This window comes from Trichomycterus rosablanca, chromosome 4, assembly GCF_030014385.1.
Source record: "Trichomycterus rosablanca isolate fTriRos1 chromosome 4, fTriRos1.hap1, whole genome shotgun sequence".
In the NCBI taxonomy this organism is placed as follows: domain Eukaryota; kingdom Metazoa; phylum Chordata; class Actinopteri; order Siluriformes; family Trichomycteridae; genus Trichomycterus; species Trichomycterus rosablanca.
The window spans coordinates 15677557-15704961 of NC_085991.1; the positions used below are offsets into that span (position 1 = coordinate 15677557).

The following is a 27405-nucleotide window of genomic DNA, read 5'->3' on the forward strand; positions in this document are numbered from 1 at the left end:
TTTATAGTAGAAATTTAATACACAACCAATTAAACATGATGCTTATTATATAACTTACCATTATCATCAGCAATAATGAAGATGAAGAACAGAAGTAACATCATTGTGCTGAATGTCAGATTCAAATAAAACATAAGGAATTGTTTCTACTGTATGTAACCACATCTAGCTCCCCACCCCCAATTCAGTTAGTCATGTTAACTCCTCTTTCATCTGATATTGTGAAGGTAGACGAACAAATCTTATTTATGAATACAATCATGTCTGCAATTTAGCATTACGTTTGCATTTGTTTTGAGATTATTGGTTAATTTAAAGTTTAGGTTTACAGTTTATTTGTACATTTGTACATATTTTTCATTTGCTTGTACAAAGTTGAGTGGCTTTATTTAGTTAGTTTATTATGAAATAGTATTTTATTCATTTATTGTTTTACTGTTTGCTTGTTGTAGTGGTTATTTCTTGTCCTGTTGTTAACCACTATGGTGGTTGAGCAGCTACGTCTGACTCTCCACCTCCAAAGAAAGTCAAGGTCCACAGCAAAATGTTGTCCAAAAAATAAAGCTTGATTTATTTGAAATAATACAAGGAAGTGTCACTTGGAGGTCTAAAACTAAAATACTATTTTATAATTTACAGTATTATACTGTATGATACGGGCGTGCCTTAGTTTACAGTAAATTACAAGAAACTGCAATGCATGATTGGATTTTTATTCTTTAGGCGGGAGTTAGATGCTTACACCAACACCGTTTTTTTTTAATCAGTGTCAGCAAAACGCGGAATTGTTTGATTCTGAATCCAGTTTTATTATTTGTTTATATTCGTGTGGTAAACCGTGCTTTAGGAAACAAAAATATTTATTTTTATATCGGGTCCATTCAGATGTGCCTTCACAGTTTAGGTGGTTGAATCGCAAACTTTATTTAAAACGAGGTGCATATTAAAGTATAATATTTTTATAAAGTAAATAATTGACACTTTAGGTGTACATTTGATCGATGCTTTTTTTTAAATGCATTTTCTCCCCATTTTCCTCCCTATTTAGCGCACTCAATTTTGTCTTCCGCTGCTGAGAGATACCAGTTTGCATCCGAGGAGAGCACGTCACTGTACACACCTCTTCCGACACGTGTACAGCCCTCCTCTTTTCTTCCACCAATCAGGGTCCGTACACAGTGTATGAAGAAACACCCACCCACACATAGTCCGGCCCCCACCCTGCAGATACGGTTGCCAATTAGTAACTGCTGCAGGCATTGCCAATTATGCCTGCTAGATAGCGCCCAGCCGACCAGAGGCAACACCGAGTTTCGAACCGAGGATTTCTGTAATGTGAAGTGCTACCAAAATATACATATTTTATTTAAAGCAACTAAAATATATAACTTAGGTGTTTGGTTTTTGTACAGTATGTTATGATTTCCTGTCACTGTGGGCTGCAGAGCACAGTAGTAGAGAGCAGAATCTGATACTGCAGCAGAGAAGATGTTCAGATCCACTCGATCTTTATCTTCATTTATTTTTACAGAAAACTTAGAACCTGCAGCTTCTTTTTTATATTCGTCAACCAGAATAATGAACTCTGGTCTGAATGTGGAGAACTGACGATACTACTGCAGGTAATTTGTTCCAAATCCTTTGTAATTGCAGGATAAAGTAACAGAGTTTCTCTCCAAGAAAGTTTTAGTGGTTGAAACTGAATTAATTTCCTGTGCGCTGTTATAACCTGTGGACAGATAAAGAACAATGTTTATTTATATATAAAGATACGAGTGTAAGAAAAAAACTGATAAGAATCTATCAGCAGATAAATTGTAATTTCTATGTAAGGTTTGGATAAAGGTTCTCATGTTTTATGTGATGTTATTTCTCACCTAAAACAATGGAAAGAAGACACAGAAATCCAAACAGTGCCATGGCTGACCTGCAGAACAATGTAGCTCAACACCTGCTATCATATCTTATACATAATTAAACAATTTCCTCTCTTTAACTTCCTTTTCCAGCAGTACAGCCCTGTTACAGAGTTTAGTAACATGTAGATGGAGCCTGCCATCATGTGCCATCACTTACACTCACTACATCTGTGTGGAACAAAACCTACCATCTATTTGTACTGTATAACTCATCATTTATGCAAATATTATATTTAATATGTTTATTCTTACAGAACTGCTGTCTATTTTATATTTGATATAAACAATAACTTAAACTCTTGATTTATGTATTATTATGTATTTTATGTATTGCACTACTGACACACAACTGTTAGTACATTTGGTTAATAATAAGTGAAGTATTTATCATGGTAAGCAATAAGCCAGAAGACGCTTGCAAAAAGTGCACTGAAAGACACGTCAAAAATCTGCACACAAGCATTTAGAAGGAAAAAAAGAAGGCTTGCCATATAATCACAAGAGCACTGTACTTACTGTAAAATATGTACAGGGTGAGTCAAAAGTCTCAGGACACTTTTTTATTTTAGAAACAAAAGGGAAAATGACATATCTGAATACCTCAACAAGTAATGGGTGAGGGGGCCTATCTTTTAGGCTATGTCCGGAACATGGCCGCCATCTTGAAAGCTGCCATATTGGATCAAGGGCAGGTTTTCCAATGGGAAGGTGGTCATGTAGCATATCAAAGAAGACCAGAATTTTCTCAGAAATCGATTGCCGCAATATATCTCGTGTATTTGCCTATTAGTTCCTCTGCACCATGTTGCTGTAGCTCAAGAAGCTTGTTCTGTTACTATGGTACTATGACTGCAGCCCATCAGGGAGCAGTGGATGTGGCTGGAAGTGGCTGACAGCTGGAATGCATTGATCGTATAGTGGTTAGTACTCTGCGTTGTGGCCGCAGCAACCCCGGTTCGAATCCGGGTCACGGCAGGGAGTTTTTGTATGCCGTGCTTCAAAGTTTTCCATTCTCTCCTTGGTCAAAAGACAGAAATTAGGCCGGAGCTTCAGGTAAGTCACAAACAAAATCCCTCAGGGCCGGTGGTGCAATGGATAACGCATCTGACTACAGGTCAGAGGATTTTAGGTTCTACTCCTGGCTGGCTCGTTTACCTTGTGCCCTTTTTGTCTTTCTAACTCCACAAAGTGGAGACAACAATTTAAACAATGTCTGGTTACTAATCTGTATGTCATTAACATTATATTAAAAGAACAGCTGTATAAGGTGAACTGCTTCTATTTGGTGTTACAGTTGTGATTTTTATTTTTTTTGTGAGCAGCACCAGATCTAAAAGCAAGAGTTTCAGGGGTTTTGTTCAGTGGTCTGGTTTTCGAACCTATGTGTGCAGAGAACAATAGATTAACCATCCATCGCCTTAACCACTCAGCCACCTCGTCTTGCTTTACCTGCTCATTTCTGGTCTGATTAGTCTGATTGATCAATGTAGATATTGTAGATTTGTAAAAGACAGTGCATGCACATTCTGGTAAACACCCAGATAGTTCTTAAAAGGCAATGTAGCTGTTCAAGCCGTCTGGGTTGATCAATCAGACCAATCGGCACAGAAACACATTTTTCTAGGCAGGTTGAGACGAGGTGGCTGAGTGGTTAAGGCGATGGACTGCTAATCTGTTGTGTTCTGCATGCGTGGTTTTGGAAACAAGACCTTTAAACATTGATCAAAAGCCCTAAAATGCATGCTTTCAGCTCTGATAATTAAGCTCCACCTTTACAACATATTGGTACTACTCACTAGGGGTGTAACGATCCACTCTGCTCACGATTCGATTTGATTCACGATACTGAGCTCACGATTCGATTTTCTCACGATTTTTTTTTTTTAAGTGTAAACAGTGCAAAAACAATGCACATTTTCTTGTACATTTTTTAAACAAAAAAAAAAACTTTAGTCCCCTGCAATTAAAGGTAATTACCAAGAACAGAGTACTTTACTGTAACCCAGGGGTGGGCAATTAAATTTTCGAAGGGGCCACATAAGCAACTGGGACTGTTGTGGAGGGCCGGACCAATAAGGTGAACTTAATTCTGCTCAATATTAATTTTATCTCTTTATTTACATTTTCAGCATTTAGCAGACGCCTTGATCCAAAGTGACTTACAATAAAGTTACAGTATACAGTCTGAGCAATTGAGGGTTAAGGGCCAGCAGCAACCTGGCGGTGGTGGGGCTTGAACCAGAGACCTTCTGGTTACTAGTCCAGTACCTTAAGCACTAGGCTACAACTGCCCACTATTTATTAAAAGCAGTAAATTGTGCAGTTCTAATAAGTTGTTAATGTTTAGATGACAATTAGAAGTAGGCAGAGTAAAACATCAACATTATTTTACTATTTAAACAAACAAATGCAAAAAAAACCCCAAAAAAAACAAATGTGAACAAAATGTGCAGGTTTTTAAACTTTACACTATTTTGTTTTGAGTCTAATTACCTCATTTATTTTTCAGTCTTTTGTTATTGTTGGATATTCTTATTAAAATCACAAAGCTGGTCCTGACTGCTTCAGTTCTGGATGTGTTAAACTTTATAAAAAGTCCTTGTTGCTTTTGCAGTTTAGTTAGTAAAGCTTCAGGTGTGACGCTCCGCATCGTTCATGTTCTGTTTAGTATCATAACAGCGATTTAAACCCTAAATTGTGATCGTTAAACAGCTTTACACCTGACTTCAGTAAATAAATACTTCAGAAGTTCACGTCTTGTTAAAAACTCCACCGTCAGTCACACTCAGTTGTGTTCGCATTACGGTGAACTGATACACTCTCACACACGTAAAACGAAACGGATATTTAAAGACACAGCGCTCCCGTCAAAATCAATCCTGTTATATTGCATGTTTGATGTACATTTATTTACGTCTAATTTTTAATTGCCACGAACCTCATGCGGGCCGGTTGGGGATGTCTCGCGGGCCGGATGTGGCCCGCGGGCCGTACAATGCCCAGGTCTGCTGTAACCTAACAGGTTTACCAAATTTAAGTTAATTGCCATCTTAAATTGAAAATCAAAGTAATCAAACAAGTTCATTGAGCTGAGCTGAGTCTTTAAACAAATGTTCTTTGTTGCTTGAACTAATGTATTAACAAATTACATGTAAAATGAATTACTAATGTAAAAAAAAAACATTGTATCAAATGTTTATTATTTAAATGGATTTATTTATATACTCAACATGGAACAGAGTGCTATAACAATAAATTATAAAATACAAAAACAAAGACCCATCTCAATTAGACCAAAAGGTCTGATTGTGTATATTACTTGTAAATTTGCATCTAGAGTGAAAGAACACTTCAACAAAGCATCACTCAACAAAATATAAATGAAAATGTGCAAAAGAAAAAGCAGCATCCAGGTGACAGTATTTGTAAGTATTTAGTGAAGATTGGCATTCAGAAAAACCGAGCTCATCTTTGAGGGGTTGATCCTGTTTCTCCTTTCTGTTATGATCTGACCTGTTTTAGAAAAGATTCTCTCTGAGGGGACAGATGTTGCTACATTACACAGTGACATGTAGAAGATGTGGGTCTCAGTGGGTCTGAACTTCTCTGTTAAAGTGGTTCCTCGTGTCCAAACTTTACTGTTTCCTGTCACTCATTTTCCTCACCTTTCCAGCGTGTAATGTCTGGCTACGTGTTAGGACGAATCTTTTTGTCGAGAGGCTCTGAAATAAGCAGTCGGAGAATCCAGAAAGTACTCTTCAAAAACACTTTATTAAGTGTAAGAAACGATCTGTGAATATAAGTCAGAGCTAAGCCGATCGGCGCTCCTTTCTCCTGCAATCTAGAAAAACAACAGCCAAAGAAAGAGCCCCGGCGTCTGAGCGCGCCGTTCTTTTAAACTAGTCTAGGCTCCTCCTCCGCCGCTGCTGTTGGAGCCAATGAAATGTGCTAAAGAGCACAGGCTCCGCCTCCCCCCCCTCGGCAGGAATCTGGAGGGACCCTACCAAGGGAGCATGGTAGGAGCCATTTTGAACAAAGGGCCATGCGGCATGAATGTCGTAAAACTTGGAAAATGCCGTAAAACTTCCCATATTGAATTTATGTTTAATAATGATGTTATGTTCCAAAAATCCTAACAACCCCCCTTGAAAGCATCTTAATGCTTTCACATTAACTTTTAACTATAGGTTAGGTGTTTCTAGATTCCAGTAGAAAAGGATAGCTGTCAGGATAGCCCCCAATTTAACCCCTTCTGACTACATGGCCACTGGGCTGAATTTTTACAATAAAAGGTATCTAAAAAATAAAAGGCTACCAGTTAAACTAAAGGAACCGTACCTATCGCAACAGCTCCTACCCTTAAACCAAACAAACAAACAAACAAAAAATAGAAAATAAAATAAGAATAGGAAAACAAAATAAAGCAATTTAAAAATAGGAAATCAAAAACGAGAAAAATAAAATAAAAACAATGGGTGCGTGGCTTCTACAGGAAGTCCGTTCAGGTTGTCCTCCACCAGACGGAGCTGCAGATATTCAGAAGGGGCCCATAGCTCCTGTGTCTCTGCATGACTCCTACTGTCTTATGGATTCTCCCCTGTCGGTCTTACCTGCTTCCAGCGGCACAAACTTTTAAACAACGAAACACAGAGAATATCCCTCCTAACAAATAGCAGAGTACCAAACATATATACATTGTAAACAATCCTGAGCTAACCCCTTACGTTTTGTAGCTAAGCTATGTGTGTTGCACTTAACTAGTGTTTTCAAAGATGGTCTATGTGTCTGCGAACTATATGTTTATGTTTTTCTCTCCTAGTCTAACTAAATCCTCACCCATCTTCTTGTTCCGTTCCGTTGACTCCACTGGACTCTTCTTCCACATAGTCGGTTTTGTCGGGCTTTCCTGCTGTGCTTTGTTCCCTGTAGGCAGGTCCAGTTGGTGGCACTTCTGTCCCTTGGAGTGGGTCTTCCAGTTCCCACGGAGTCTGCCTCTGCCAGTCCTTCCAAGTCTCCTTCCTTCATCACGGTGTATGATCAGTAGTGCTGGTCCTCTCTCCTCGTCTTGTCTGGTCGGTTTTACCTTTAATTAAGCAGAGTTAGTAGCACTTATGCCGCCCGAAGTGGGTCTTCCGGCACACCTTCAAGGGTATCCTCCACCTCATCATCTATATGATATTTAGACAAATCGGCCAACATCATCTGAATGACTGGTGGATCCTGCCCCCCTCTGCTTCCTCTACTCACTATATCTATTACAAATCTTCCCATTAACACCCTGATACACGGGACACAACAACCACATACCACTAAAATTGCCGTTCCCACGCATGCTGACATCACCAAACTCGCAATAACTCCCTCCCATGGTCCAAATATCCCTTCTAGCCACTTGACCCATTCATTGTCTATCCCTGAATTTTCCTTCCATTCTCGTGACAAAGCCCTCAATCCTTCCAAAGCTCGTGTCACACTACCATCGGGTGCAGTATTATTAGGGATGAAGGTGCAACACGATGACCCCACAATCTGGCAAACTCCACCTTTCTCTGCTAACAACATGTCTAATGCCATTCTATTCTGTATGGTCATAAGTGAAGTCTGGTCTAGCTGGTCTCTCAGTCCCTCAATGGCCTGAACACTGAAATTAACAAATCTCTGCTGATTGTAATAGAGATAGTTTATCCAGTCTACATTCTTATTGATAGTTACCCACCAAAAGAGTGCACTTTCAAACCCTGCAGCAATCTGGTTCCTAGCCTTAAATTCATCTGGGACCCCCCTTGGGACCCCTATACCATCAATCCACACGGTCTTGTCGAAGGATCCTCCAGGTTTGACCTCTCGGGTGTCTCTTCGATGGCTGTGGTGATTGGTCAGGACGTCCGCGGCATCCTCCACTCCGTGCTGCTTGTAAATTCTGAAAGGCATAATCAGAAAGACCAACGCACACTCCCCAGACCAATTCCCATGCAACCTTCGCCGGATTCTCATATCTCCACACAACCATACTAAATCCGCCCCACTGAATTTTTGTGCATTCAGCTGGCTGCCTGTATAATTCCCATCACTATCCAAGATAATGGTTTTCTTACACCATCCTTCTGAAAAATGTCCCCTTTTTATCGGTCCTGGTTTGTTGCTCCTGAAACAGGTGTAATTGCCTTTATAGGCTTTGATGTTGGTTGGGGTTGGTTCCTGAGTTAGTGGGTGAGACATGGATAAATTCTCACACCCTACTGGCTCAATCTCATTGAACAATGAGAGTAGGCATGTCCAATTTCCTGAAGTTACTGGATGTGTGGCCAAATTAGGTTTTGCAGCTGCGCAAACAAAGCAGTTATCTATCTTCACTGAAGATACTGAGTACTTGACCCATTCCAGTCAGGTATTTGTGTCATCATAACCTGTTTCTATAGTCAATTGGTCCCTCCATGCCATCTCTGATTTGACTATTACCATCATCTCTTCCTTATCTACAGACGATCTCCTTGTCCCTGTCTTGGTCATTCCTTTATTTTCTAAACATAACACCGCCATCAATCCCCACAGTACAACAATACTGTCTGGACTTGTTCCAACCTGCTGCAGTCGTATTGTCGAACTGCCAAACTACTTTGTCCCTTAAGACAACTCAATTCCACTTTACACAATTCCTTCCATTCTAACTTACTTTTTACTTTCCATTCCAACTTACTTTTTACTTTCCATTCCAACTTACTTTTTACTTTCCATTCCAACTTACTTTTTACTTTCCATTCCAACTTACTTTTTACTTTCCATTCCAAATTACTTCTTACTTTCCATTCTACTGCTTAAGTTCACCTGGACAGATTATTAAAAAATTGTTTATGTGTAACACTTAGAACAAAGACACACAAGTACAACACAAACAATACCTTCCACCCCCTTCTTATTTCAACAAACACATACATTGTCTCATACAACACATAGACACATACAAAACATAAATCCAATAAATTCTTCAATCCAGTCACCAATCCTCAATTTTCATATATCTACGTATAGTTGGTTTTTGTATTGTTTATTAGTTGGATGCAACTTGTCCTCTCCTTCTGAGAGGGTAGTGCATTATTCACAACATTACAAACCCATCTGTCCGCACCAGGTTTCCCACGCTAAAACCTTGGTCAAAAAACTTCGAAGGGCCCAATTTTCTTCCCTGAATAAACCACCTATTTATTCTAAATAAACCTCTTGTTTATTCCGAATAAGCCTCTTGTTTATTCTCCCGATTTACAACTCTCTATGTAAATCCAACTTACACCTCACTGTGTAAGTTCTTAAGTCTCCAGCCAACAATAAAGAATACTAAAACCTTAGCACAATTGTGGCTAATAAATCACATCCTGCTCTCCATAACTGCTGCCCCCAGCTGTGCAGCTGCGCCCAGCTGGGCTCACACACTCACCCCAATAAATGTGGTAAAACCATAAACCAGATAAAAGCCAGGAGGGAAAAATGGTTAGGACAGGTTGGTGACTAGGGATACGTGTCACTTTACGAGCATAAGGTCTTGACAAGGGGTATAAAAAACCTTTTGCATGCACAGGTCGGGGTCTGTGCTTCAACTTTCCCCGAGGGGTGAAGACTCAAAACGCTGCAGCCTGAGAGCCTGGGGAGAGCTGATTTCTTTGTAACTTTTCAATAAACCTCTTAATTATAAAATGAGTGAGTTGACCTGATCAATTAGCTAGAAAAGATTCATCGGATACAACACAAGCATCAAATATTAACAATTGCCAATTAACAATTTCCAAAAATATTACCAATTAAATTGAATCTTACCGGAGTCCGTGTAAGCAATTATATTTAATCTCCTGAGACCCGAGCTTTGATTTTTTCAATGCATTTTTCCTATTCCTTTTGTTTTTAACCTTATTAGTTGGGCGACACGGTGGCTCAGTGGGTAGTACCGTCGCACACTGTCACAGCAAGAAGGTCCCGGGCCCGATCCCCAGATGGGGCAGCCAGTCCCCCCTCCGCGGAGCCCGCATGTTGTCGTGCGGGTTTCCCCCGGGTGCTCCGGTTTCCTTCCACAGTCCAAAGACATGCAAGCGAGGCGAACCGGAGACACTGAACCGTCCACGACTGTGCCTGATATAACCTGAATCTTGTGCAATGAGCAACCACCGCTTCCGTCATGAATGCAACCAAAGTGCAAAACATAATGTCAAAATCTTAATAAAGAAACAAACAAACTTTATTAGTGTTCTAGTACTTTTGCTACCACTAGCTGGCAGACAAAAGTGTCCACTAATGGGGACAATCGATCGAAGTTTAGCAGGTCAAGGAATAAGGCATAACAAAACCAAAATGTAATGTCCTCATATGTGACCGCAGGGTCGCAAAAGGTTAATCTCACCTGAGTCCAAGCAAGCAGCAGCGCTGAGAGATACTACAGATTGCTACAACTCCCTTTTCTCTAAACAGGAGGTAAGGCTGAAGATTACCTTCACCAGGCGTCCCTGAATCTGCATGCATATCCGTAGGTCTGCCAGTCCAGCTGCCCCAGCACAATGTATCACAGGATTTAATACACAAAGCAGCATATTAAACATAAATTCTTATTCCTGCCATAGTACTCCTGCCATATTTAAACATAAACTCTCATTCCTGCCATTATACTCCCCCCTTTTTTCAAATTTTACAATCAAATCTTGAAGATAAAACATTAAATAAACCTAAACGAGATCAGTGTGGAGACTCCGCATATGCAGAGACCGACCCCTCTTAACCTTTTTCCACCAGATGTGGGCAACTGAAACAAAAATAATTAAAAAATTGACGGCAACCAAGCATTAAATCTGCATTTTTGCCTGTGTCCAATTAGAATTTTGTCCATTAAATATTTTCAATCCATGTCTTTGTAGAGTTGTCCAAACAGAATTTCAAACGGCCTAAAGGCAATTTTTTTTATGTTTATCTCATGCTCATCTGTATGAGAATTATTATTTTCAGTGTTTGGTGCCGATTTCCCTCTTCACAGCTCCTCCAGTAGCTGGGTAATAGACACAATGTTGTCTCAGTTCAAAAGATTAGAGACAGGATGTCCTTCACTAGGAGCCCTTGTTGCATTTGGCAGGTTTTTATTATCTAGATTTGCATAGATTGTTTTATTGTGTCCCCCCTGTTTGACACATGGTTCTACTCATGGGTCAATTTGGTATGGTATAGTATTTTAGTAAGACATGGTTTGCCCACTGGACATCTCCAAACATCAGGAGACACACAATCAGAACCTTCTAAATGTGTTTATCCTGTTGGAAAGCACAGAATTTTAAAGTTAGTTCAATCAAAGTCTGGTGTTAGCTGGACCTGTAAACAAATAATGTCGTTAGTGAGCAGTGGAAGGTGTACAACAGCTTTGTCGGCAGTGTCACCTCTGGCATTGTCCTGTAAAATTGGAACAAAACTTTAGAATATGCACAATTTACAAAATGGCTCTCTGTTTGGGCAGCAGAATTGCACCCACAAGTTGTGCAACAAGGTATGGTGGGCGATTTCCAAATTTAAATTAGTCAAAACAAGACACTCTCCCACCAAATACAACCAATTGTTCGATTCCATATGTGAAAGTTTAGTTCATAAACATGTAAGCAGTTTTGCTTTCAGCCAGTCTAGAGGCTGTTATTAAAGCATGTAGTTCAACAATTTAAGCCAATAAATTGAATAGGAGGGACAATGACACAAAGTATCATTTGCTAAAATTTTAACTAAGCCCACTTGTTTCCTGTCTGTTGAAGCATCTCTGGATGCAAATCCTTTCACAAACATTTCCAATTCAGGATTCCTATCAGGCCCAGAAAAAATAGATAGAGTAATACAGTCATGATGTTCACCATCTCCTGCAATTAGTAAAAAGTGGTAGGATTAAGTACATTACAGCATTTGATAATAATGTTCAATTTTAGAAGTACACTGTAGTATTTATACAATCATTAACTTGATACGTGAGATGTTTTCCTTTCAGTTATAGAAAATAATTTGGCACTAACCGAGTTAGATAAGTATAACCCTCAAGATCACTTAGTATAACTACGGATATTTCTGTAGCAGACAAAGACAGAAAGAAAATCCTGCACAAATCCAGAAGGGATCAGAGTCCCTGTCTTTTACAGCAATAGTGGTACCTTCAGGCATTATTTCCAATTTAATTCAAGAGGCAAACAAATGATCACACCTCATAAGATTTATAGGGAACTGATGCCAAGACTCTCTATTATTATAATATGAATAGAAAAACATTCAGTATAAGTATGTTTTTGTAGCACTAATAGTCAAACATCAAACTATGTTTTCCTGAATACCTTAGTGGGTAGCTCCTAAGTGTACTAAAAATCAAAATCCCTATACTCCACTATTAGCTATAAATACCTAGGTGTATGTCTCATGTAATTGCAATACAGTTTTGTGTCAGTAAGTGTATGGCTAACTGTCCTCCGGTCACTACCATAGTAGTCTCTTGGGCTTCCGGACGGTGATGTGTGGGTGGAGCAACATCATGTCTGAGTGTTGTAGTAGACTGGGTAGGTGGTTCAGTGGAATGTGTATACCTGTCAGGGTCATTGTGGTGATGCAACTCCTTAGGTGTAGTTACCTGTTTAGTAGGATCTGAATGCTTCTCATCCCCTAGCGACATCTGCTGGAGAACCTTCAACATATTACTTACATTTTCATATGAAGGAGGATGAACTGATGGATCAAGGACTGGTAACTTAGGTTGTGGTGTGTTAACATCTAGAGTCGCAAGTCCATTGCTCATTTCTTTATCTGCCTTGCTTATCACAACTTTCATATGTTGCAAAGCCACCTTAGTTCTAACTAGTTGATCCTGCAGCTTTACCAGCTGTCTCCTGTTTGCTAATGCTTTCAGTCGCCTTCCTTGATCTAATTTCTCCTGCTGCACCCCAACTTCTCCCTGCTGGTGTTCCAAGATTTTTAATCTCTGTGCAGCTGGAGGAACAGGCTCACTTGAAACTGGATACAATCTCCTAGTTACCCAATTATGAAATAATTTTTTATATTTCTCACCTTCCTCGTCTCTACCTTTTGTTGGAGTGGTGTCTTTAATCCTATTAATAACTACCTGCTGCAATTGTCCTGCTGTTAGATCTCCATTTTCAAAGACACAGAGATGGGGAGTCGCAGATAATGTCAGTCACTCGTGATGTCCCTTTAGCTCCGCCCCTTGAGGGTCGTTCAGGGACCCCAGTGAGATTCCCCCAATTCACTACCAACTACAGAGGGGAGCACATACAGTATTAACACTACAATGGAGGCCTTAAACTTTTTGGATCACATAGACACGTGTTTCCTAACTCCACAACCCCCACACTAGGGCTGGATGGCATGGCCAAAATCTATATCACGACACAACTCCTAATTTCGGTCGACACGACACAATTCCGATATCGATATGAACAACACAAGCTCCAGAGAAGGAAAAAATAAACCGCCAAAAACACCAACATTGAAAGGCCTCACTTGCAAACCTCTGAACCCTGCAACAGTCTATGAAATCTCACTCTTTACAACTACACAATATTTTAGAAACAGTAACATATTAGCTTTTACCTTTTACTTGTATTCAGCATTTGTACACAGATAAAAACACGACATCACTCTCAAATAAACACAAGCTTTGACAGTATATAATCCAATATATCAACACATGTCTTAATCAGAGGTGGAAAGAGTACCAAAAAGTGTATTCAAGCAAATGTACTATTACCTTAATGAATCTCCACCTAATTACGAGTAAAGTTACTACTCTGAAAATCCACTCAAGCAAAAAGTAGAAAGTAACTCATTTAAAATGTGCTCACAGTAAACAGCAGGGGTTCTCTACGGTGTAATGCCAACAGGAGTGGATATAAAACTCGCAATAGTTGTTTTTAATTCAAATGTAATAGAAGAAACATGTTGATACTACATTTAAAACGGTTAGGGATGTGTAATGTGTCGTTTCAAATGACATAAAACCTTTTCGAACTGCACAACCACTAGCGATGTGTCGCAAAACGATTCGAATCCACGAAACGGCTCTCCAAACTGAAACAAAGGAATTGACTCTTCCGGGAGCCGTTATGCGAATATACGGCTTTTCAAAAGGAACCGAGACAAAAGATTTGACTCACCGTCGCAAAATTCGCTGCAGCAGTTTCACAGCCGCGATTTCTTTGGCGTTTTTATTTTGCTCAGCAGCAGATGTTATTCAAAATGTAGCAATTACTAATGCAAAACATACTCAAGCAAAAACAAAATCACAGTCTGTGAAATGTGCTTTAAAAACTACTTTGTTACAGTAACCAGTGTGATCAGAGCGGTAACACTAAGCACTGGCTTCTTGTATGTATGTGTATTGATCGAATTTGTTTAAAATCATATCACCGTTATTGAAACATTCTCCACTGCGACATATTGATGTCGAATTATTGTCCAGCACTGCCCCACACATTAAAACAAAGAAACAATATAACAATCTCTCAACAATACATCCAGCAAAGCTTCTAACACGATTAACAAGCGCTGTGTTAATCAAAAATTTTAATCTTATTCACTATAACAACCCTGATTTAAGGAGATTTTCCTTAATTATGTGTGAAAATGTCCTATGTCACACATGGATGAATTCTACTCTAAGTACCCCCTTTCCTGGTTTAAGAACCTTAAAGTTTAAGAACGCTATCTACCTTAAAACACACTTAATAAGGTACCATATCATATGCTTCGCCTCAACTCATAATTATTTTAAGATTATAAAATTAAATTATAAAATTATCTGCACAACTTACACACCCCAGGCATGCGAAGGCAAAATGGCCGATGAACAAGGCAAGCAGCGCAGAGCCCCCAGAGCCAAAATGGCGGACAGACAGAAAGCATGCGCAGCGCTCCCAGAGCCAAAAATGGCGCTGACGAACAAAAGGACACACGCTGCCCTCCCAGAGTCAAAATGGCCGACAGACAGAAAGCCACACGCTGTGCATTCAGAGCCAAAATGGCCGACAGACAGAAATAACACACTGCGCATTCAGAGCCAAAATGGCCGACAGACAGAAATAACACGCTGCGCATTCAGAGCAAAAATAACCGACAGACAGAAAGCCACACGTGGGCAAGATGGCTGACAAACAAAAGGTTACGGACAAAGTAAACTGCTCACCCACGGTTTCACCCGCGGTTCGCAGACAAATACACACAGAAACACTGACAAACAAACTCCTGATGTATTATTTTCGAACTGAATTTAGAATTTAGAATAATCAAATTACTCGAGCCCCGTTACCAAAACAGACGGGCTCGTTAAACTTTAGAACAATCAAATTAATCGAGCCCCGTTACCAAAACAGACGGGCTCGTTAAAATTTAGAACAATCTTATTAATCGAGCCCCGTTACCAAAACAGACGGGCTCTTTTAAGATTTGTAACAATCGAATTAGAATCCCGTTACCAAAACAGACGGATTCGTTAAAATTTAGAACACTCTTCTTAATCGAATCCCGTTACCAAAACAGACAGATTCTTTTAAGATTTGTAACAATCGAATTAGGCGAATCCCGTTACCAAAACAGACGGATTCGTTAAAATTTAGAACACTCTTCTTAATTGAATCCCGTTACCAAAACAGACAGATTCTTTTAAGATATGTGACAATCGAATTAGGCGAATCCCGTTACCAAAACAGACGGATTTTCCTCACTCCAATAGTGTCCCGGGCTCCGACCCAGCCGAACACAATGGCGCCCTGTACAGTTTATTTAGACCGGTCTGGTTCAAACTCAGCAATCAGGAAACATACATTTTTAGCTTCGGCATATATTCACAGTTTTAAACTATCTAATGATACTTTAGTAATGTAATCAGACACTTTCACACTCAATACGCTAAATAATAAATGCAGCTAATATATACAGAGAACATCTGTTTACCTTGTATAGGCGCGCCTTGTACTGAGTACAAAAGATCCTCGGAATCTCGGTCTTTAGCTCAGTCAGCTGAATCAATTTGATGCTATTTCAGGCCTCTACGAACCGTCCTCTGCTACCATCTGTTAGGATGAATCTTTTGTCGAGAGGCTCTGAAATAAGCAGTCGGAGAATCCAGAAAGTACTCTTCAAAAACACTTCATTAAGTGTAAGAAACGATCTGTGAATATAAGTCAGAGCTAAGCCGATCGGCGCTCCTTTCTCCTACAATCTACAAAAACAACAGCCAAAGAAAGAGCCCCGGCGTCTGAGCGCGCCGTTCTTTTAAACTAGTCTAGGCTCCTCCTCCGCCGCTGCTGTTGGAGCCAATGAAATGTGCTAAAGAGCACAGGCTCCGCCTCCCCCCCCTCGGCAGGAATCTGGAGGGACCCTACCAAGGAGCCATTTTGAACAAAGGGCCATGCGGCATGAATGTCGTAAAACTTGGAAAATGCCGTAAAACTTCCCATATTGAATTTATGTTTAATAATGATGTTATGTTCCAAAAATCCTAACATACGTAAAGCGCAATGTAAAACTTCATCAAGTGCTCTCTTTCTTTCTCTCTCTCTCACTCCCTCCTGTTCATGTGCACGCTGTCCGTGTGTGTGTCTGTATGTAACCCCGCCCCTCCTGCTCAGTGGAAACACACAAACGTCACCACGCATCTTGACCAATCACGTGCGGCTTTAACGAAAAAAAAAAACCTGGGAAAAAAAACTAATCGCCTCTGGATCCTGCCGTTCATTTTAAAGAGCTGACTCTTAGAGCCGGATTGTTCGCGACCGACCCATCACTAATAAATTACAGAACGCACGTGCACTCGTACAATCGCGCAGATGTCCACGATGCACATCGCTACATTTTTGCATCGCGATGCATCGTGAAACGATGTATCGTTACACCCCTACTACTCACATAAAATACAACTGTAACACCAGAGAGAAACAGCACATCTTATATTTTTACATTATATATTTTTAATGCAATTGTGTTTTTGGCTTACTTCATGGAGGTAGAGCATGTTCTGACGTGGTGGTTAAGGCGATAAACTGCTAATCCATTGTGCTCTGCATGTATGGGTTAGAATCCCATCCTCATTGAAGTCCAAGCCTTTAAACATTGAACAAAACCCCTGAAACTCTTGCTTTCTGCTCTGTGCAAAATATTGGCACTACTCACAAAAAAATCACAACTGTAACACCAAATAGAAACTGATCATCTTATACAGCCGTTCTTTTAATATAATGTTAATGACATACAGATTAGTAACCACACATTGTTTAACGGTCTCCACTTGTGGATTTGTGGAGCTGGATTATCGAGCATGCATTAAGACCTTAATAGGTATTGTTTTCGACAAGGATGGGATTCAAACCCACACGTGCAGAGCACAATGGATTAGCAGTCCATCGCCTTAACCACTCAGCCACCTCGTCTGGTCAAGCTCTGTGGAATGCTCTTTCTGGTTGAGGAAAACCTGCTCCAGAGCGCTCTGGACCTCAGACTGGGGTGAAGGTTTACCTTCCAACATGACAACAACCCGAAGCTCACAGAACAAAGGAGTGGCTTCGGAGAAAGTCTGTGAATGTCCTTGAGTGGCTGAGCCAGAGCCCAGACCTGAATCCAATTAAACATCTGTGGAAGGAGCTAAAAAAAAACATGACGGAACTTGCAAGGACATGCCCAAGAGGAATGGGCAAAAATGTCCAGAAACAAGTGTGCCAAGCTCGTAGCTTCCTTCCCGGTATGATAATTCATCTTTATGATAGGACTCGAGCAAAACTTTGCCTATTAGTTCCTTTGCACCATGTTGCTGTAGCGCAAGAGGCTTGTTCTGTTGGAACTATTACTGCAGTCTATCAGGGAGCAGTTGCCGTGAGCTGGACGTGGCTGATCGTTGGAATGCTGTGATTGTATAGTGGTTAATACTCTGTGTTGTGGCCGCAGCAACCCCGGTTCGAATCCACGTCACAGCTGGGTGTTTTTGTATGCCGTGCTTCAAAGTTTTCCATTCTCTCATTGGTCAAAAGACAGAAATGAGGCCGGAGCTTCAGGAAAGTCACAAGCATAGTCTCTTAGGGGCCAGTGGCACAATGGATAATGTGTCTGACTACGTGTCAGAAGGTTCTAGGTTCGACTCCTGGCTGGCTCGGTTACCTTGTGCCTTTTTTGTCTTTCTAACTCCTTGTGTATGATTCTTGGTACCTCAGATCCAACAATGCAGGTCTTGTCAAAGTGGAAAGAAGAGACTGATGCTGGTGTCAGCCGATGGTGAGCCCTTCAGTTTTCCATATGGTCTAGCGGTCAGGATTCCTGGTTTTCACCCAGGCGGCCCGGGTTCAACTCCCGGTATGGGAATTCGTCTTTATGATAGGACTCGAGCAAAACTTTGCCTATTAGTTCCTCTGCCCCATGTTGCTGTAGCTCAAGAGGCTTGTTCTGTTGGAACTATGACTGCAGTCTATCAGGGAGCAGGTGACGTGAGCTGGACGTGGCTGATCATTGGAATGCCGTGATTGTATTAGTGGTTAGTACTCTGCGTTGTGGCCCCAGCAACCCCGGTTTGAATCCGGGTCACGGCAGGGTGTTTTTGTATACCGTGCTTCAAAGTTTTCCATTCTGTCCTTGGTCAAAAGACAGAAATAAGTATTTGGTATTACAGTTCTGCTTTTTTTTGCGAGCAGCACCAGATCTGAAAGCAAGAGTTTCAGGGGTTTTGTTCAATGGTCTGGTTTTCGAACCCACATGTGCAGAGAACAATGGATTAGCAGTCCATCGCCTTAACCATTCGGCCACCTCGTCTTGCTTTACCTGCTTGTTTCTGGTCTGATTGGTCTGATTGATCAATGTAGATTTTGTAGATTTGTAAAAGACTGAAGAGCAGAAAGCTCATTTTATTTTAGTTCTCTTTAAAACTGACTGTTAACAGATAATTCACTAATGCAGTGTGCGTGCACATTCTGGTAAACACCCAGATAGTTCTTAAAAGGCAATGTAGCTGTTCAAGCCGTCTGGGTTGATCAATCAGACCAATCGGCCCAGAAACACATTTTTCTAGGCAGGTTGAGACGAGGTGGCTGAGTGGTTAAGGCAATGGACTGCTAATCCGTTGTGCTCTGCATGTGTGGTTTTGGAAATCAGACCTTTAAACATTGATCAAAACCCCTGAAATTCTTGCTGTCAGCTCTGATAATAAAGCTCTCACTTTTACAACATATTGGTACTACTCACATAAAATACAACTGTAACACCAGAGAGAAACAGCACATCTTATACATGCTTTTTTTTAATGCAATTGTGTTTTTGGCTTACTTCATGGAGGTAGAGCATGTTCTGACGTGGTGGTTAAGGCGATGGACTGCTAATCCATTGTGCTCTGCACATATGGGTTCGAATCATATCCTCATTGAAAACCAAGCCTTTAAACATTGAACAATGTTAATGACATACAGATAGTAACCACACATTTTTTAACAGTCTTCACTTGTGGATTTGTGGAGCTGGATTACTGAGCATGCATTAAGAGTTTAAATGGTATTGTTTCCTATGAGGATGGGATTCGAACTCACGCGTGCAGAGCACAACGGATTAGCAGTCCATCGCCTTAACCACTCGGCCACCTCGTCTGGTCAAGCTATGAGGAATGCTCTTCTGGTCTGATTGCAGGTGAGTCATTTGTAATCAAGTGTGGCAGGAGGAGATTCAGAGGGCTGGATTGGCCTGAAAACGGGTGGAAAGAGGCAACACAGACGATCTAAACTACTACTCTTATGTCCGTTAAAGTACTTTCACCTCCACGAGGATGGGATTCGCCTGCACTTTTAAAAGCTCTCTTGAATTACTTTGGTCTGCTTTGAAAACATTGCAGCCTATTGACCTGGGATTTTTGGTTCAACCAAGTGGTCTGGTAAGAAATCTCTGCTACAGACCTTCGTATGAGGCGAAATAGTAAAGTGGTCCCGACAGATGTTTATTAGCCACTGCCTCCTGAGGTCTCTCTGAGCTGGGAAGCTATGAAAACTTAAACTTCCATTAAACTTCGCTGACGCTGAGCAAAGAGGAACACAACAGTGCTCTGAATATTTCTTGAGCTGTTCCAACTTGAAAACTTTACTCCGGACACTCATTTTAATCTCACACTAGCAAAAAATTTAAGGTTTTGCGTATTCCGGATAATGTAAACAATACAACCGAAAACATCCAAGCTGCATTATTTGAAAATGGAAATGCGTCCTAGCCATGAGTGCAAGGAGTCCATTAGAAATCAAAGGTGGCATTAAGTTAGTAAACATGTAAAACCTGCCTAATTACATGGGGTTACAAAGGTACTTTATGAAAACAGCACAAAGCTTTCAAATGCTTCCTAGTCCTGACAGTTGACTAATTAAAAGATGTTTTTACTATTTGGAGCCTTTAAATATTGTTCATGTTTTAACTCTTTAAAAGAGGTTATAACCAGTCTATGTACTGATACTGGAGGTTTTGATAGTTTTGTAATGCAAGCACCGACCACACTTACCAGCTCAACCAGACAACATAGTGTTGAAGGTCAGTCAAAGACTCTTGTTCCTGCTGGCTCGTTGGTCTAGGGGTATGATTCTCGCTTTGGGTGCGAGAGGTCCCGGGTTCAAATCCCGGACGAGCCCTTGTTTAGTCTAATATGTCATTGAACTATACAAAAAACTTATCAAGTGTCCCGTTAAAATCTAATGATCAAACAGAAATGACATGCTGATACACTGGTAGAAGTTGGTAAGCTTGGATGTGGATGTAAATACCTTTCATAACAATTCTTCCAGTCAGCTTAATGCTTTTTTTTTTTCTTCTCCAGATTTTAGAATCTTTGGGCAAATTCAAAGCATTGAAAATGTTACGAAATCCAAACAGCAAGGAGCATGAAGTCATCACGACAAGATAAAATATCATGGTAATGTAAATGTTGCAAAATCTCTTGTATAACTAACCGATTAAAGACAGCATCACAACGTTTGTATTGTACAGTTTGGGTGGATAAACATGATACATAACGTAAACAGTGTGAAGCATAAAGTCAGTGGGACTGCACACAGCTCCTGTCAAATGCTTCCAAGTCTTTTAATCTGACAAAGCGAGTCTTTAATGACACCTCATGCTTAAACTGTTAGAAATGCTTTAATGAAGCTCTGCATTGAATTTTGTTTTGTCATGAATACACTTCCCAGTGCAACCAGTCAACATGGTTTTGACGCTAAGCTACAGAGGTCAAAGAAATGCCCTGGCATCTGTCCTGGCTGGCTCTTTGGTCTAGGGGTATGCTTCTCGCTTAGGGTGCAAGAGATCCTGGGTTCAAATCCTGGATGAGCCCTCATTAACCCAATTTAAATTTTAAGAATCTGACAAAGTCTCTTGCACTAAAACACCAAATAGCATTCAAAGGCATTGGATCTGTGAGAACTGTAGAGTTGAATGAAATTGAAAACAATGAATTGGTTTCAGACTATTTTCAGCTTGATCTGTCCTTGGAAATAAGTCAAACTAGTTGGGTAAAATGTAGTGGTACTGAGTATCGCACTGGTCTTGTTGTTTGCACTAATGTTGTTGATGAAATGCCAGTGTTCAGCAAAATTGTTACCATACTGTTGAGACGTGAAATTTATTTTGTTGTGTCAGACATGGAATCAATATTTGAGCCCTTCCAACGAAAAACCATACAGTGGGGGAAATAAGTATTTGATCCCCTGCTGATTTTGTAAGTTTACCCCCTTACAAAGACTTGAACAGTCTATAATTTTTATGGAAGGTTTATTTTAACAGAGAGATACAGAATATCAACAAAAAAAACATTAAACAAAAAAACATTAAATAAAAGTTATAAATTAATTTGTATTTAATTAAGGGAAATAAGTATTTGATCCCCTACCAACCAGCAAGAATTCTGACCCCCACAGACCTGTCAGACGGTTATGTGCACAAAAGGCACACAAATTAGTCCTGTCCCTGTATAAAAGACTCCTGTTACAGAATCAGTTTCTTCTGTTCAAATCTCTCGACCACCATGGGCAAGACCAAAGAGCTATCAAGGGACGTCAGGGACAAGATTGTAGACCTGCACAAGGCTGGAATGGGCTACAAGACCATCAGCAAGAAGCTTGGTGAGAAAGAGACCACTGTTGGTGCGATAATTTGAAAATGGAAGAAATACAAGATCACAGTCAATCGCCCTCACTCTGGAGCTCCATGCAACATCTCACCTGGTGGGGTAAGAATGATTCTGAGAAAGGTGAGGTCAGTCAAGAATTACACGGGAGGAGCTTGTCAATGATCTCAAGGAGCTGGGAGCACAGTCACCAAGAAAACCATTAGTAACACACTTCGCCGTAATGGATTGAGATCCTGCAGTGCCCGCAAAGTCCCTTTGCTCAAGAAGGCTCATGTACAGGCCCGTCTGAAGTTTGCCAATGAACACCTGAATGATTAAGAGAAAGTTTGGGAGAATGTGATATGGTCAGATGAGACCAAAATTGAGCTCTTTGGCATCAACTCCACTCACCGTGTTTGGAGGCAAAAAAAAAGCCCGGTGGGGATGGTGTTCTTGGGTCATATCCAGCATTTCTCTGCTCCCAGCTCCCTTGAGATCATTGACAAGCTCCTCCCGTGTAATTCTGGGCTGACCTTACCTTTCTCAGAATCATTCTTACCCCACGAGGTGAGATCTTGCATGGAGCTCCAGAGTGAGGGTGATTGACTGTGATCTTGTATTTCTTCCATTTTCGAATTATCGCACCAAAAGTGGTTTTTTTCTCACCAAGCTTCTTGCTGATGGTCTTGTAGCCCATTCCAGCCTTGTGCAGGTCTACAATCTTGTCCCTGACGTCCTTTGATAGCTCTTTGGTCTTTCCCATGGTGGTCGAGAGATTTGAACAGAAGAAACTGATTCTGTGACAGGAGTCTTTTCTACAGGGACAGGACTAATTTGTGTGCCTCATGGGCACATAACCGGTCTGTGGGGGTCAGAATTCTTGCTGGTTGGTATGGGATCAAATACTTATTTCCCTTAATTAAATACAAATTAATTTATAACTTTTATTTAATGTTTTTTTTCTGGATTTTTTGTTGATATTCTGTCTCTCTCTGTTAAAATAAACCTTCCATAAAAATTATAGACTGTTCAAGTCTTTGTAAAGGGGTAAACTTACAAAATCAGCAGGGGATCAAATACTTATTTCCCCCCACTGTATATCAACCATTTGTCCTGTTAAGGAGAAATATTTTTTTTTATTTTTTTTTCCTGTGGACAACTTTTTTTACATTAAAAAACTAAAATGTGCTTTATGCAGACTTGCATTTATTCATTCATGAAGGTGATTAGAGATAACGCTTATAATAATGCTTTATATTATTGGTTTTATTTTATAGAATGTTGAAGAACAGTTTATCTCCACTGCCAAAGTCAATTCATGGAAAAACAGTATATGTGACATTAACAAATATATTAGTTCTAACCTTTATTCTTTGCATTTAATTAACCATTAATCTTTTATATATGACATATAATGCATATACAGTCAGTTTTAAGTGTGATTTCTGTAGATGATTAACTTTTTAATAGAACTCTATACTGTATAATCTATATTTAATTTAGGATTTTTACATTACATAAACAATACATAAAACACCCCCACTAAAACCCCCATGAAACATAACTAATATTAAACAATGTAATATTAAGTAAAATTTAGATCAATCTGATTATTATTCACATTCCAGAGATTCATAAAAAGATCGAGCAGAAGTTGGTAAGTAGTCCAGCATTGTCATGAGGTCCTGGTGCTTCTCATTCTTGATTGGCAATGAACTCTCATATGCCCTTGGATAGTGTCTGCTGAAAACTGGTGCTTGAGGCCTAGCTCCTCGTTTTGATTTAGTGACTGCCCATGTCTTCCACCCTTCATACTGTCTATGGCTCTGTCTGCACACTCCAGGGATCATCAGCTGAAATGCATATTGCAAATGAATATAAGTAGACTAAATAGATAGTTAGACAGACAGACAGACAGACAGACAGACAGATAGATACTTTATTAATCCCTTATTAATGCTATAACTGTACATCAGCAAGGTGAGTTGTTATTGGTGGAGCTAAACCCCACTCAAATAATATCTGATAAAATGGCCAGAGAGCGTAGAAGGAAGGTGTACATAATAACCTGGCAACTCAGTATACACACTGAAGTAGCAAAAAAAAATGGTACACCAGCCTAATACTTGGGAGGTCTCCCACAGAGCATGGACTCCACGAGCTTGTGGAAATAGTCTGTAGGCAATGAACACCATACGTTCTGCAGAATGGTCCACAATTCTGCACCACAGCACGTTGCATGGTATCCCTTAGGTGGGAATGGCAAAATCCCAAACTCAGATGAGTGTTCCTCTAACCATAATTTGCCGTTCTAGATGTGCTTGTCGGCGCATTGTCCTTTTAGAAAAAGGCCAGACCCATATGAATGAATGCAGGACATGAACGGATGTAACTCATCAGAAAGGCACACATATACTGTTCACCTGTCAGAGATATTTGTAGATGTACCAGGGTGCCAGCTAAACAAACCCCATACCATTATGGAGCCACCACCAGCCTATGTATTTTAAGGTGATCGATTGTGATCTATTTGTCTACTGTGCTTACAAACAGAGGAATTTGTCCTCAGCATTTAACCCATCCGTGCAGTGAAACACACACACACACACACATAAACATACACTAGTGAGCACACATGCCCAGAGCGGTGGGCAGGCCTGTCCACAGCGCCTGGGGAGCAGTAGGGGTTAGGTGCCTTTTCCAAGGGCACTTCAGCTGTATCATTGGCGGGACCAGGAATCGAACCGGGGACCTTCAGGTCGCAAGGCTCGTTCCTTAACCAGAAGCCTATGACTGCCACTTTTGCATCTGTGCCAGTTTTTTTGCACACTACAATGTATACACTCACAATGGCAAGTAAAAGGTGCATTACCTATTCTTATGTTTGCCTCGTCCATCTTCTAAAGGAAACCTAGCCTCAGTAGCCTGGTCTGACTCAAGTCCTTCATTTTGCCCTAACTCACATTTGTGCAACTTTTCCTGAATAACCTGTCCAAACAATAAACTAGGAACATAATATCTATATAATTACCTATTGTTACTAATAGGAACATTAAATGTACAATATAAAGCTTATATAGTCTATCATACCTGAAGGCGACTGTTTGTCAGCTGTTAGACTGACATGAATGTTGTCTTGCAAACATTTAGTCTCTGCCCTGCTTGCTGAATATAATAGAAAAAACTCTGATGTTTTCTGTGCTCACTGTTTTCCTTGGAGCGTCTTCGCCTCACTTGGTGCTAGAATGCAGGCAGCACTAATGTTACATTAATAGCATGATTACTGTTCTTAAATTAAACTATGTAAATCGTCATTTTAATCTTAGATCAGTTTGGGGTCTGATCCCTGGACCTGAAATCCCATGTACTGCACTATTTTCTGACCACTTCAGACACTTCTCTGACACTTCAACTAACCAGATCAGTACCAAGCTTTTATCTGAGTTGAGCTGTTTTAAGCAGGAAGACTGAAGGGCAGGGGTGTTCAAGACTGAGGGTTTACTTACTACTACTATAAAAAAAATACATATTCTAAACTAGTTTGAGGATCACCTGAATCTTTTAAATGCAATATGCCATGTCTTCTTTTCAGGACAGCGACACAACCAGACAGTTTTTACAATGTAACTGTTCACGTTTACTTTACTTTCACTTTCATTTCCTAAAGCATTGTTTTACAGCCTATGTACAATATCAACAGAGTAACAATATATGCAAAGTTGTCAGCATTGATTAAGGACTGCAATTACATGGCTCACCTGTTCCATGCCCGAGATAATCAAAGCTTGCTGCTTCTCATATGTACTGGAGTAAAACAGCGTGAAAAGTTGTAGCTTGCACGTATCAGTGAGTCTGACACACTGCCGCTTACAGCCACTCCCACACACTTTGCCCTTGCGAGCATAATACATTAAAACAAAAGTTAAAAACAAGTAACATCCAGATAAACGCTGATCATTTGTGCGTAAAGACAATGTATAACGTTATATTAATGTTGCCATGTGAGTGTAATTTTATAAGTAGAGTAAATAAGTCGCTAGCGTCTAGCTGTTCAGCTTCATGAGGTACTTATACGGTTATTCCACTTACGTCTTTCGGTGGATTTTTCCCTGGTTTTTCTTCGCCTTTTCTGTTAATATATGGTTTTCCTGCATTGCGTAGCATCTTTCTTTCTTTGTCTTTCCATGTGTTCATTTTCAGCTTTCTTTTTTTCCCTATATTTAACCGATTTTTGTCAGCCGCACTTAGTACCACTGCTTGTCCGTCCATCTTTGGCAGCGGAGATAAACGGTTTTTTCGCGTGAGCACAGTTTAAATTATGACCCTAATTAACGGACTATGTTGTAGCGACTGGCTTCAAATTAAACAAAGAACATCAAACAATGCCATGCCATGCCTAAGTGATTTTTACAAAAAATGTCACATGTACGGTTTTTCGTCGGAAGGGCTCATTTCTTCATGTAATTAATCATCAGACGGATTTTAAAGGAACTAAATCATGTAACTGGGCTTGTTTTTGTACAGTATATAATGATTTCCTGTCACTGTGGGCTGCAGAGCACAGTAGTAGAGAGCAGAATCTGATACTGCAGCAGAAGAGATGTTCAGATCCACTCGATTTTTAGCTTCATTTATTGTAGCAGAAAACCCAGAAACTGCAGCTTTATTATATTCATCAACCAGAATGATGAACTCGGGTCTAAATGTGGAGTACTGACGATACCACAGCAGGTTATTAGTTCCAGCATATCTACTATAATTGCAGGATAACGTGACAGAGTCTCTCTCCAAGACATTTTCAGTGGTAGAGACTGGTGTAATTGTCTGTGCTGAGATATAACCTCTTAAAAAAGAAAGAGAAATGTTAATGTAATTAAGTGTTCACACTGTGGACATGTTTAGTTTTGTTTGTGTGAAGAAACCTTGTAAAGATCAGATCAAACCATCTGATACTATTTTAAAGTTTAGATTGATTAAGTAATGTTCTGCTAACAATAAACAAATAGAGTTTAAAACATGGTAAATGTGATGTTATTTCTTACCTGTAACAATGGACAGAAGGCAAACAAATCCAAGCAGTGACATGGCTGAACTGCAGAACCATGAAAGTCAAAGCCTGCTGTAATTCATGAACCGTTTCCTCTCTGTAACTGCTGTATTGTTAGAAAGGGAAGTTACAGTGTTTAGTAAAATGTAGTGTAGATTGAGTCATGGAGCCATCATGTGTTTACTTTCTCTCCCTACATCTGCGTGCATTTGTACAACTGATCATTCATAAACTCTGCATTTTGTATATTTCTGTATAAACCACTGGACTTTTTTATTACATTTTATAAATATTTATAACATTAACTGAAGCTCTTCACACAAGTC

The 27405-nt window shown here is 40.1% G+C and overlaps 4 non-coding genes across 4 annotated transcripts; 2 read left to right on the forward strand and 2 right to left on the reverse strand.

Moving 5' to 3' along the window:
* Positions 1 to 17268: 17268 nt before the first annotated feature.
* trnas-gcu (transfer RNA serine (anticodon GCU)) lies at positions 17269 to 17350 on the reverse strand. The gene has a single exon. It is a non-coding gene; the product is annotated as a tRNA-Ser (tRNA).
* Positions 17351 to 18200: 850 nt separating this feature from the next.
* Positions 18201 to 18272, forward strand: trnae-uuc (transfer RNA glutamic acid (anticodon UUC)). The gene has a single exon. It is a non-coding gene; the product is annotated as a tRNA-Glu (tRNA).
* A 1180-nt stretch (positions 18273 to 19452) lies between these two features.
* trnas-gcu (transfer RNA serine (anticodon GCU)) lies at positions 19453 to 19540 on the reverse strand. Its single transcript has one exon. It is a non-coding gene; the product is annotated as a tRNA-Ser (tRNA).
* A 948-nt stretch (positions 19541 to 20488) lies between these two features.
* Positions 20489 to 20560, forward strand: trnap-ugg (transfer RNA proline (anticodon UGG)). Its single transcript has one exon. It is a non-coding gene; the product is annotated as a tRNA-Pro (tRNA).
* Positions 20561 to 27405: the final 6845 nt, after the last annotated feature.